We start from the raw sequence: 9,739 nt of genomic DNA on the forward strand, positions 1-9,739 counted from the left end.
TGTTTCCAGGCTGGACGCCTTGGAGGAGCGCTCTCTCACCATTCTCACCTGTGGCTGATTATCAGTCTAGCACCGGTTAAAGCCTGCTCTCTCCTGTGCTCCTGTGCCAGATAATTGTCTCTTTTCAGTGTTGTGCGTATGCCTGCTCTAGCGCCCAGCCTGACGTCAGTGTCCCGTCCAGCCTTCCACCGAACCAGCCAGCAGCCCACCTCCAAGCCTCTCCACCCCTGCACGCAATCCCCTGGACACGAGACCCACTCCCCTCGGATCCCGCACCCGAACACGGAGCCTCGTTCCCCGCTTCCCGGACCCTGGATCTTTTCCTCGCTTCCTGGCATCATAACTCCGACCTCCCTAAATAAATCCATTTTTCGACCTCTACCTTTCAGTCTCCTGTTTGCTTCTGGATCCAGTCCTCCCCAGCCTTAACATGATGTTTATCACTGGATTCTTAATGTGGAAGACTAACTCAACTCTTTTCTCTTTTCAGGAAATGAAAGGAAGAAGGAAGAAAACCCTGTGAGTTGAACGACTGAATCATGAAATATTCACAAATTCCTCATTTTAAACAGCAAAGTTAGAGTTGGGTTTTTGTCATTCAGAGAAGAGGAATGATCTTTAATGATTAAAAGATGGAAATTAATTTGATTCCATCAACACGTGTGTGAGGCAGTACCATCCATCCATCACTGAGTAGGCATTTTGTTGTGTTTTCTGTGCAGGATAATCCTGAGGTTTCCTACGCCTCCATCAGCTACACCAAGAAAATCAAGAAAAAAAGCCGAGTGAGAGTTATAATATATTATAATAGCAGCTGCAAAAGCATAGCTTTCAAAATGTTGTCCGAGCATTGCTGGTAAACCAGTAACATGTTCCCTCTACCACTGCTGGAAAACATCCTTTAAGCACAGTAGATCCATCATTGAGCTAAACAGTCGTCAAGCACTGGTCTTTTATTAAAATTCTCAAGCCTGTTTCATCCAAACATGTAAATATGCTAATTGCAGCCAGATATTATATTCGAATGCATCAGGGTATGTTTGCTTTTACCTTTCATGACTTAGGGTACAAACGTCTTTTATAGTCTTAAATAAGTGCTGTGATACGCTCGATATTTTGTTGGGCCGCCTTTAGCTTTATTTATAACATGCATTTAATCAGCTCATGGAGAGTCACAACATTCATTTCCATCCAGAGGAGTAATTGTTTTCTTTTTGCCTGGATCTTGTACTGATGATAAAAGAGATGGATGTAAACTAAATGCCGTCTCATACTCCTTGAATCACTTCATTTTCACATCAACTTCTACATTTTGAGCCCAATGAGTGTCAGCGTTGACATCTTGGAACATGCCCATGCCTTCAGACAGAGTGCATCTCTCATCTGTAGCAGCAGTTTAGAGAAAATTAGCCATCACTCTGTATGGGTTTGAGGACCTGTTGAAATTCTATTGTTAATGTCTGTGTTGCAATGTTTCCTTCTAGGTCCCCGACTCTGTGACCTACAGCACTGTGAGAGCTTCCTCTTCTTCTGCTGGAGTTTCCATTGATCCGAACAGCATCTATATTACCGTCAACTAACCAAAGTAATAAAAAGTTGATTCTTAAATATTGTTTTTAGGAATGCTGCCTGATTGTGTTGCTCATATATTTTTAATGTTAATGTGTAGAGCTGTCACAGAATCAGCTGCCTCCCGTACATAAATGTCAATCAGGCTCTCAGTGGATCACCTTTAACTCCCATTCTACCACAGTGTCTTACAGACAGGATGTGTAACAAAGGTTTGAACAGTGTGAATACAGCCCGTAAACCAGCTTTAGAGGGGCTGATACAGCACACATGTTGCAGATCACCTTTTACAGCATCTGCTTTCTGAGACATGTAGCTGCGGCAAAGCTGAGATCCTCTAGAGATAGAGAGTCTGAGAAATAGGAGAAGCTTCACTGTAGTAAATATGGTACTTTGCATACTGTTTCCTCATGTTTTATATTTTATACATCTTATTATTCTTTAACGCTTGTTTAATCCTCTTTATCTGCTTGTTAACTGAATATTGATAACTTTAATAAATAAGATTACCCATGTTTACTGTCTCTGGCTGTAAATGTTTTTAACTGCATGGTTTGACGTCTTAAGTGAGATGCCAAATGTTGACCATTTAAGAGGAAGTTTTAATCTAAAAAGGAAACCACCACATTCAGACGAGTTTAGCTGCCACCAGAAACTAACACCTCATTCACCACAGATACAAAGTGTCCCATGACATCAAGCTTTAAGACAGTTGTTCCGTGCTGTTTGTCTTTAATAAAAGTTCAAGAAAAAGTTTTTAACATACCTCTTTAATATGCATCCAATTAAATGAGCTATAAAACTAAGCAAACTTCCATTTACTCTCATGTCTTTCAGCATCATACGTACAGGTGCTGGTTTGTCCTTCACCAGCTTGAGATGCACAGATAAAAAGCTGTTCTCACTCACAAGTTAAGCTGTTGATGGAAACAAACACCTCTCTAACCACTAAAACACCAACACAATGTGTCTCTTGATGTCATACCCTGTAGCCACTTGGTCTTTCTTTTACATAGATCTGAAATTAACATGTAGGAGGAAAATATGAATTTTAACAGTTAGGTTAACAATTTACTGTCCACACCAAAAAAAACTCTCAACATCAATTGATATTGTTTTCTTTTCAATCTGACAAAATGGGTATTGCTTGACCTCAGATTAGCTTCAGATTGACCTCAGATTAGCTTCAGACTGACTTTAGATTGACGTCATATTAGCTTCAGATTGACCTCAGATTAGCCTTAGATTAGCTTCAGATTAACCTCAGATTAGCCTTAGATTAGCCTCATATTGACCTCAAATTGACCTTAGATTCACCTCAGATTCACCTCAGATTCACCTCAGTGTGACCTCAGATTGATTTAAATTTGACCTCAGATTGACCTCAGTGTGACCTCAGATTGACTTCAATTTGACCTCAGATTACCTTTACAAAAGTCATTTGAAGCCTCATTTTGAAGCTGAATTTTTAAGTAAATTGAATCCTGTTGGACATTTTCTTGCTCACAATCAGGCACACGACCTTCTAGTCATTTAATTACACTTTTTTTAGATAAAGCATGAAAATGGACATCAGGACATAATCTGTTGATAATTAGTGATATCAAAGAGAAGCTGCTGAGCTGCCCCCCTCCAATCCTGATTTAAAATACCAGGTGGGACTTTTTAGGGCCTGTTTACAATCACTTTCAAACCATTTAAAGGACAACCAGAGAAACCTTTTTTAGTGGATTAAAATTTTTGAATATGGCATCTACCCTAAATAAATCAAATTAAGATTAAGTGTTTTGTTTATAATTACTTCAGAGCTTCGATGAGGACATCAAACACACAAAGTTGAGATGTTAAAAACAAATAAGAAATAAGAAAGATGAAATGAAAGACGGCAAATCTGAGGAAGTGACGCCTCACAAACCACAGGAAGCAGGTAACGTATTCATGTTAAAGAAGAAATCCCTTCAGACTGAATCATTTGTTGACGAGATAACAAGAGAGACAGAGAATCACAATGGTTACATTCAGATGGATTAAAATGTCTTTATTCCTGATACTGATGCTTCAGTTTACAGGTAAGGATACAAATTAAACATGTTAAATATATTAACTCAAAGCACCTTGAAAGCTTTACTTTCTGAGACACAAACTTGTGTTTTTATAAAAAATGGTCTTTACTCTGAAAACAAACAGTCATGTTGCAGTTTGTATTGAACACTTCTTTCCTTTTTGTCTTTTGTTAACAGCAGCAGCTGTTGGGCAAAGTTTTCCCACGTTCACTGTCACAGTCGGTGACGACGTCTCTTTGCCTTGTTACAGTGTTACACATTATCAGCAGAACTGTGAGAGAAATACCTGGTTGTTCAGTAATAAGATGAGAACTGTCACACTGTTTGTATATGGACAGATTTACAGAGAAGCAGCAGCTAAATCCGACAGACTGAGTGTTACAGAGAACTGTTCTCTGGTTATAAAGAAGGTCACAGTTGAGGATGTTGGTCGTTACACCTGCAGACAGTTCATATCAGGAGAACAAGGACCAGACTCATGGTTTGATCTGTCTGTTCTTAACAGTGAGTATTTACATTATAAAATAATCAGTTCTGTCTTTGTTTAAACATCATAATAATTGTTGTCCGGCATCATACCTTAAAACCAGTTGGTCGGACTTGTTTTTTCTTATTTGTATTTATATGAAAAAAATATGGGGTTGTATGGTGGTGTGTGGTGTTTAGAACCGTTGCCTTACAGCAAGAGGGTTCCAGGTTCAATTCCTGCCTGGGGCCTTTCTCTGTGGAGTTTGCAGTTTCTCTGTACACGTGGGTGTAATTGGTGTCTCTAGATTGTCTCTAGAAGTGAATGTGAACGTATATGTGGTTGTTTGTCTCGTTTGTGACTTTGTGGCCCTGTGATGGACTGCCACCCTGTCCGGGGTTTAACATGCCACTCGCCCAACGACAGCTGGGATAGGCCCCCCCCCCAGCCCTACAGTTGGGCTGAAGCGGCTATATAAAAATGGATAGATGAACATAACATTTATGTTTGAATTAATATTATATTTCTAATTTTTTTCTGTTTTTGTCAACAGCTGTAACCAGAAAACCTCTGTCCTCTGTCACTGTCAGAGTTGGTGATGACATCTCTTTGCCTTGTTACAATATGATACATTATCAGCATAACTGTGAGAGTACTCTCTGGTTGTTCAGTAATCAGATGGGAACAGTAGTGCTGATTGAATGTGGACATATTCACAGAGAAGCAGCAGCTAAATCCGACAGACTGAGTGTTACAGAGAACTGTTCTCTGGTTATAAAGAAGGTCACAGATGAGGATGATGGTCGTTACACCTGCAGACAGTTCATATCAGGAGAACAACAAGGACCAGACTCTATTGTTGATTTGTCTGTTATTAACAGTGAGTATTTACATCATAAAGTTATCAGCTCAAACTGTCTTGTTAGAACAACACACTGAAACATCACAATAATTATGATCACAGTGATGAAGTTCATTTTACTCTTGTTGTCTTTCTCTCACAATATCTCCATCTTCAGCAGTGACTGAACAGCAGAACAATGATAAAGTCACTTTGTTCTGCTCTGTGTTGGAATATGATCGCTGTAGACACAAAGTGGAGTTTTGTTCTCGAGTCATTCTTTAAAATCTGTTATTTTAAAGGTAAATTATTCAGATCATGGTCTCATAAACTCTTTCCTACATTTAATTCTTCTTCAGGTAAAGATGAAAAAACAACTAAATCAGAATTTGTGACATCAGCACCAAAATCAACATCAGTAACACAACCCAAATGGACAACATCAGCGGACAAACAAACATCTACAACCAACAATCCATCCCAACAACAAAGCGGTGACAGAATCTCTCATTTTTTAAAGTAAAATCTGAATGTCAGACTGACACTTGGCTGTTGGTGAAGATTTTCTCTGATCAAGTCATGATGAAATAAAAACATCACTGTTTCATTGTCAGATTTTCCATATTTGTTGAGATGCATCATCGTGTCTGTGGGTTTAGCAACAATGCTTATTTCTGTTGTCATCGTCAACATGTGGAGAAAAACTAAAGGTGAAAAACTCACAGAGGAAAGATTTCATCATTAAAAGTGGATTTTTACTGTTGAAGCTCAAGTCTCTCTTTTGTTTTTTTTTTGTTTCAGGAAGCAAAACACAGATGGAAGAAAACGCTGTGAGTTTAAACACTGATTATTCAAATGAGAATGACAGTAAATTACTCTACAGAGCAGAACTCATGTTTATTATATCATTTTATTAGGGCCAGAGCTGCAAGGCAGTGAAGCCCTATCATTCGTTATTATTATTCTTTGTGCATCCATCCATCATCTACAGATTTTCTGGGGGTCGGGTCACGGGGGCAGCAGCTTGAGCAGAGAAACCCAGGTGTCCCTGTCCCTGGCCACTTCGTCCAGCTCCTCCGGGGGACCCCGAGGCGTTCCCAGGCCAAGAGACATCGTCTCTTCAACGTGTCCTGGGTCTTCCCCAGGGTCTCCTCCCAGTGAGACGTGCCTGGAATACCTCACCAGGGAGGTATACCAGGGAGAATACCTAACCAGATGCCCGAGCCACCTCATCTGTCTCCTCCCGATGCGGAGGAGCAGAGGCTCTACTCCAAACTCCTACCACATGACCAAGCTTCTCACCCTGTCTCTAAGGGAGAGCCCAGACACCCTGCGGAGGAAGCCCATTTTGGCTGCTTGTATTCGCAATCTCGTTCTTTCGGTCACTACCCACAACTCGTGACCATAGGTGAGGGTAGGAACGCAGATTGACCAGAAAATTGAGAGCTTAACCTTCTGGCTCAGCTCCTCCTTCACAACAACGGGTCGGTGCAGAGCCCGCAACACGGCGGACGCCGCAACGATCCGCTGTCAATCTCTCGCTCCATTCGTCCCTCACTCGTGAACAAGACCCCGAGATACTTGAACCTCCACTTGGGGAAGGATCTCATTCCCGACCCGGAGAGGGCAATCCACCCTTTTCTGACTAAGGACCATGGTCTTGGATGTGGAGGTGCTGGTTCTCATCCCAGCCACTTCACACTCAGCTGCGAACCGCTCTAATGACCAGACCGATTGGGCAAACTCTCATGCACCCTCCGGGACCCTGCTGGGGGTGTACAGCTGGTCCACTGTTCCACAGCCAGGACGAAAACCACACTGCACCTCCTGAATCCGAGATTCGACTATCCGACGGATACTCCTCTCCAGTACCCCCGAATACATCTTACGAGAGAGACTGAGGAGTGTGATCCCCCTGTAGTTGGAACACACCCTCCGGTCCCCCTTTTTAAAGAGGGGGACCACCACCTTGATCTGCCAGTCCAGAGGCACTGTCCCCGATGTCCATGTGATGTTGCAGAGGCATGTCAACCAAGACAGCCATACAACATCCAGAGCCCTGAGAAACTCAGGACGGACCCCTGGGGCCTTGCCACCGAGGAGCTTTTTAACCACCTCGGCAACTGCAGCCCCAGAAATGGGAGGCCCCGTCTCCGAGCTCTCCGACACTGCTTCCTCTGAAGGCGTGTCGGCAGGATTGAGGAAGTCCTCGAAGTATTCCCCCCACCGACTCACAACGTTCCTAGTTGAGGTCAGCGGAGCCCCATCCCCACCATACACGGTGTTGACGGTGCGCCGCTTCAGCCCCCTAGGACGCCGGATGGTGGACCAGAATCTCTTCGAGGCCGTCCGGAAGTCATTCTCCATGGCCTCACCGAACTCCTCCCAGGCCTGAGTTTTTGCCTCAGCAACTGCCGAGGCTGCGTTCCGCTTGGCCTGTCGGTAGCCATTAGCTGCTTCCAGAGTCCCTCTGACCAAAAAGGTCCGATAGGACTCTTTCCTCAGCTTGACGGCTTCCCCAACTGTTCCCTAACGGTTTGGGGGTTGCTGCCATGACGGGGGCTCATTACTGCTCGCCTCAAAACACAAATTAACTTATAACTTGTGCATACATTTTCCGATCTTCACCAATCTTCATAGGCTTGCCGCAACTCTAACCTGACTGCTTACATATATACGCTTACTGACACTCACCTATAGTGCCACCTGCTAGTGGTTGGAAACGTCACTCTGTTTCCACACCTCGCATATGATCAAACTCCTCCTACAGATGTAATGTTCATGGCTTCAAATTTGGTCTGGTTACTCTTTGGCCATGGGGAATTAAAAGTTGTGATGAACTTTTCCTGAGTCTGATGGTTGTGTTCATGACGGGGCGGCGAAGGTCTTGTTATGGTGTTTGTGGTTTGAAAGTCATATCATCATCGCAAGGTCATGAAACTTGGCACATACGTCCTCACTGACGACCTTGTACGTATGTAAAGAATATCGAGTGTGGCCAGAGCAAAATGGCTCTGTAGTGCCCCTACACATTTTCTAAATACCCCTGCCATTGGGGTTAGTTTTGTGTAGGCTGGCCACAGGAAGCCATTTTGAGTGGATGCAAATTGGTGCCGTTTTGCCTGCTTCCACACCTCACATATCAAACTCCTACAGATTTAATCTCAATGGCTTCAAACTTGGCCAGATTACTTTTCAGCCATGGAGGATTAAAAATTATGATCAACTTTTCCAAAGTCTGAAGGGTTTGTCCGAGGAAGACCCTCAAATTTTTACAACTCGCTACTGCTCGCCACAAAACACAAATGAATTTAGAACTTGTGCATTCATTTTCCTATCTTCACCAAACTTCATTGGCTTACCCGGGACTCTGTCCTGACTGCATACATATGCGCATACTGACACTCGCCACCTGCTGCTACTTGTAAACCCTATCATCATCGCAAGGTCATGAAACTTGGCACACATGTCCACGCTGACAACCTCCTACGTATGTAAAGAATATTGTGTGTGGCCGGAGCAAAATGGCCACATGCCCACACGGCAAAATGCGCCCCCTACGAATGTTCAAAAACCCTGATGATGATGTATTGATATACAAGGAATTCCCACAGCCTGCTTTACCCTTGACGGATAGCTGTGCTGTCCGATGCGCGTCACCCGGTGTCCAACAGCTACCCCGACGTGCGCACCAGCTCAGGCCCGATCATCGCTACTTGCAGCTTTAATTATTAACTGTGTTCCAACAAAAGTGAGAAGATGGCAGACAAGAAAATACTGAACTGACTGTGTTGTTGAATTTAAGTGGTTATCTGAGCAAAGGATTCACTGTGGTGGAAATCTAGATCAAAGACATGTAACAGAAAGTAAAGAAGATGCAGTTATGAGACAAACATGACTGAATAAGACAGTTCAAAACAACAATAATGCAATGTACAACCTCAGTCTTACACAATGTGTTTTGTGTTGTTTTCCTCAGGTGCACCATGATGAAGATGAAGGTTCAGTGTGGTATGAAAACACTGCAGATCCATCTGCTTCTGTCAGACTCCACTGACCAGTAGTATGACCATTATTTTGAAGTCTTGGATGCTATCAGTATAGAACAAGTAATATCACTCTGTGAATTATTTTTCCACATGCTTACTTCAGTTTAAACTGCAACATTTGGCTGGAGATTGAAATATGTTTGTTTCTTTCCAAAGCAGCGTTGTATTCATTGATCTCAGAGAAGATAAACTGCTGCTGCTGTTTGTGATCTGCTGTAACTGTTCAACTGATATCTGTTCAGTGGCTTTTGATGAAAGACCTATGTAGAACAGGGTGTTAACCAATAAGGTTCAGTATTTTACACAAATATATTCAAATACAGCGTTTCTTCAAACAGAGGAAAAGGCCTTTATTTATTTTGACAGCTCAGGGGACGAACCTCTTGGCCTTTATTTAAAATTCTCATAAATATTTTTGTCTAAGTGGCAGAAAAATGTTAGAGCTTTCAATTTGAATTCTTTTCAACATTAAAATTCTTTTTTATTATGTTACATTTCAGCACTTGTACAAAATGTCCGATTCTGAATAAAAGCTTTAAATTCTCATCAGATCGCTTTAGGTTATATCCATGAGAATATATTTGGATGTTTCTTAAACCAGAAATATTAGTAAGATTGACGGGACACTTTTCTCTGTAAACACATCTTATCAGATTATACTTTTCATCCACTGTAAATTATGCATCACATAAGGCTGCAGTTTTTTTTTCCATGTATGGTTTGCTTCTCTTTAATGAGATGTGATTGTTAA

The 9,739-nt window shown here is 42.2% G+C and overlaps 1 long non-coding RNA gene across 1 annotated transcript; it reads left to right on the top strand.

Moving 5' to 3' along the window:
• The first annotated feature begins 5,305 nt into the window (after positions 1-5,305).
• On the top strand, positions 5,306-5,772 carry LOC140266674 (uncharacterized). Its single transcript, XR_011907165.1, has 3 exons — positions 5,306-5,433; positions 5,554-5,649; positions 5,741-5,772. It is a non-coding gene; the product is annotated as an uncharacterized lncRNA (long non-coding RNA).
• The last annotated feature ends 3,967 nt before the right edge of the window (positions 5,773-9,739 follow it).

Source organism: Leuresthes tenuis, unplaced genomic scaffold (assembly GCF_036924035.1).
Source record: "Leuresthes tenuis unplaced genomic scaffold, fLeuTen1.0.hap1 SCAF_13, whole genome shotgun sequence".
NCBI classification, from domain to species: Eukaryota; Metazoa; Chordata; class Actinopteri; order Atheriniformes; family Atherinopsidae; genus Leuresthes; species Leuresthes tenuis.